This window comes from Pinus tabuliformis, chromosome 1_2, assembly GCF_031772625.1.
Source record: "Pinus tabuliformis cultivar Carrire ecotype Pingquan chromosome 1_2, CPIR1, whole genome shotgun sequence".
NCBI lineage: Eukaryota > Viridiplantae > Streptophyta > Pinopsida > Pinales > Pinaceae > Pinus > Pinus tabuliformis.
In genome coordinates, this window is record NC_142298.1 from 240,143,013 (window position 1) to 240,147,230 (window position 4,218).

Sequence of the window (4,218 nt, forward strand, 5' to 3'; positions counted from 1 at the left end):
CAGCTATAAATTTCATGAATAAAGAAATAGTGGAAAAGCTTTGATTTCCTAGTCTACAACCAACAAGGAAAATTTTAAGAACCACCCTAAATTTATATGTATAATAAATGTGTGAATCCCCATGATACATAGGAAAAATGGGAGGCAATTTTATCAATAATATAATATGTATATATAATTTTTTTGGCGAATCTCTTTCCAGATTATATTATCTTGTAAAGTCAAGGCAAATATTTCACTGAATTATAAAATCTTGTAAGATCTTGGCAAATCTTTCACTGAATAATAAAACATTGTGAAGTCTTGGTGAATGTTTTGTTAAAGTATGAAACCATAAATGATAATAGGAAAACATATTCATTAAACTGTAATATACTAACATACATGTTCAGAAAAAAGAAAAATAATTTTCTCTTCCTACAAACAATGTTGCAAGTTTCGGTGGCTGTGTTTGTCAAGGTTCTTACTGTACACTCTTTCATATCCTTCTATTAGTTTTTATAATATTCCACAACAAAGTTCTTGTAGGTTTTAATCTTGACCACCAGTTCTGTCAAGGTAGGAGAGATTAATCTTTTCTCTACCACTTTTGTCAAGCTATCAAATTTCTTTCTTATTCCATAGACTTCAACTGCGAGATCAAAAAAACACATCAAGTTTGTTTATCGCAGCACGCCAACAAGCATCAAGCCCCAACTATATAATATAAGAAAGTAGTAGGTATCCCAAAGGCTTGAAGGGGATCTAATGGAAAGAATTGACCATTGTCAGAATCTCTCAAATCAATATATAAATATATAAATGTAGATTTATTATTATTTTAATTGGAAATATTCAATTAAATAATAAAATTTAATTAAGCTCTCCCAATCTAAATTGCTTATTAGCATATTTCACTACCTTCATACGTCTTGCATTTTTTAACAACGTTGTAACATGTGGATTAATTTCATTTTTGGTGCACAATCTCTGCCTTTTAGGACAATATGGTGCAGTGGCCCAACCCCTACAGATCATTATGACAAACTAAGAATAACAAAGAAGATGAAAGGTTGTACAAACCAACATATTTTTCAACCAAATAATCCAACATCAGTACCTTAAATTTTTCATGAAGATATCATATTGAGAATTCTTGAAAAATGTTGGGAAATCTTGGTAGAGACTATCTCTCTTCTGCGAGGGTGATGCCGAAAGAGTGATAAGATTTCACTGTTTTGATTTTTTTGTTTTTTAAATCAAAATAATCAATATTAATGGAGATATTGGTATTTTTTACTAAATATTGTGAAGTGGCTAAATGTAGCTTTAACCATTCACCTTAAGATGTTTTTTACAATATAATTTCCCAAGTCTATTTAATATCTTCATTATCGTAAAAACTAAACTATATCCATCTTAACTCCACATCTACCACTCTTAGAGGGATGAAATCTATTTATCCCTCTCAACACTTAGTAGACCTGGAATTAAGATGGATCTAAGCTGTTGGAATTTCCCCTTTAAATAGTCTATGCTCACATGAATACCATGGTATTACCATGGGTCAATAGCATGGGTTATCATAAACTTGGAGCTTAAAAACTACTATTAGTAATTTATAAAAATTAATAAAATTAATAATTGATTTTTATTTTATTTATTTTTTTATTTTAACCAAGTTAAAATGTTTAAGTTGCATTAAATTACAAGATCCATTTACTCTTGATCTACCAAGCTTCTAGAGGGATCAAATATTTTTTCACCCTATACTAGTTTGCATATCACGATATTTGATCCCTCTCGGCGTTTAGTAGATCTGGAGTTAAGATGGATCTATGCTGGTTTAATTCCCCCTTTTAAATAGGTTATATTCCACGTGAATACCATGGGTCAATACCACATGCCATCTTTATTTTTATTAATACTAATACTAGGGTTAATAATTGTTTTTTCATGGTATTAATAATAATTTGGCCCATAGGCTTCACCTAAATATAACACATTGTTTGCATATCATGATATTTGATCCCTCTCAGCGTTTAGTAGATCCGGAGTAAAGATGGATCTATGCTGGTTTAATTCCCCCTTTTAAATAGGTTATATTCCACGTGAATACCATGGGCTAATACCATGTGCCATCTTTATTTTTATTAATATTAATATTAGGGTTAATAATGTTTTTTTCATGGTATTAATAATAATTTGGCCCATAGGCTTCACCTAAATATAACACATTTTTTGAGTGTTCGTAAATATAAGGTGACCTATGGAGTAAATATAAAAAATGTTTTATTTATTTACCATACCTCTTGTTTATTTATATTTTTATTAATTTACCATACCTCTTTTATAAATATGGTATTTCGCCCATAGGATTCACTTAAATAAAACCTCTTTTTTGAGCCTTCTTAAATAGAAAGAGGGTTATGGACTAAATATAAAAAGAGGTTTTATTTATTTAGCATACCTCCACTTTATTTTTATTTTTATTTATTTACCGTACCTTTGGAGTAAGTATAAAAAGAGGTTTTATTTATTTACCATACCTCCACTTTATTTATATTTTTATTTATTTACACCCTTGCATGTTCATAAATATAAGGTGACTTATGTAGTAAATACAAAAAAATGTTTTATTTATTTACCATGCCTCTCGTTTATTTATATTTTTATTAATTTATCATACCTCTTTTATAAATATGGTATTTGGCCCATAGGATTCACTTAAATAAAACCTCTTCTTAAATAGAAAGAGGGTTATGGACTAAATATAAAAAGAGGTTTTATTTATTTACCATACCTCCACTTTATTTATATTTTTATTTATTGGGACCAAATACAACCTCCCAAACCATCTCTCAAACCAGAACATGGGCAATTGCAAACAAATTTAACATTGCAAAGTAGAAAATCGAGTGATCGTAATGGAATATAACCTCCCAAACTAGGGGAATCGAGTCAAATGATTCTTTTCATAGTTTATCCGCCCCTTTTTTTGGTCTAAAATGAAAAAAATAATTATTGTTTAAATAAAAGTTGGGCTAAATATATGAAATGGGTGTTTTATAAAAATTTTGCCTCTCTAAAATGAAAAACCCCTTAAATTTCACCCTTGGGCTAAAATTCGCCCCTAAAATTTACCATGACAACCAACCCCTATAATCCTTCAACTAGTAGATAGATTAATGATAAAACTTGAGGGAATGCTTAGAAACATAGTGATATCTGTAGATTCATGGAAATACCTGTTGGTTCCTGATGAGCCCCAAATTTGGTAACATTTTGGGCTCATTTGGCCTAACTACCCTTGCTCAATCCTTCATTTTTCATAACTTCTGCATCATTTTTTAGTATGTTTATGTCATTTGTACGAATAAGGGTAGTCACTATTCCTAGGTGGCTAACACGTGCTCATTTCAGGATTTTTTGACACATGTGGAGCAAAACCAAGCAGACAAGGGCTAGGAGACAACCAAGCTTGGGTTGAGGATTCGTAGGGGGGTTGTCTATGGCATTAAATAGCCTCCCTTGGGATCTTCACCCCCAACTCCGAGCTCCAAAGGCCACCAAAACCAGATCTAGAAGGCAGCCAAACAGATTTTGTGGAAGCAGTTGTTCACTCCCAGTTTGGTCAGCCAAGTCCCATAGATTTAGGAGGCCAGCTAGGGCCTCGTGGTGTATAAATGTGAAGGCTTCAGCCTTCGAGAGGGACTTTTTGAAAAAAATTTGCACATCCTGCACTACAAGCTGCTAGCTCTGTTTTGTTCTTTTGTAGCCATTATTGGCATGACTCTTGACTTATGATTATTATTTTAATGGGAAGCAGTCAGATTTGACATCAGCTCTGAGCTTTTTTGAGGAGCCACAACTCTCGGGGTTGGGCCCAACCTGAGAGCCTAGGGCCTCCTTCTTTGTATTGATATCTTTCCTTTCAGCATTATGATTTTCCTTGTATGCATTTGAAACACAGTTTGTTGAGCTAGATCTCGTTGTGTGGTTAAATAGGTCATTGTTGAAGAATAGAGTTGCTTCGGATGTCTAGAATAGATTAACGAGATAAGAATTGATAAAAGCTTCAGAAAAGGGTTGCCTGCACTCTCATTTTCACCTCTTTCTAGGGGCTGGAATTGCAGACAGTGCTGCCCAACAAAAACACTAGTTCGCTTACCCATGCAATCTTTGGTGCAATGTTTTCATTTGTAGGAGTTATTCATGCGTTCAGATCTTTTGGAATGT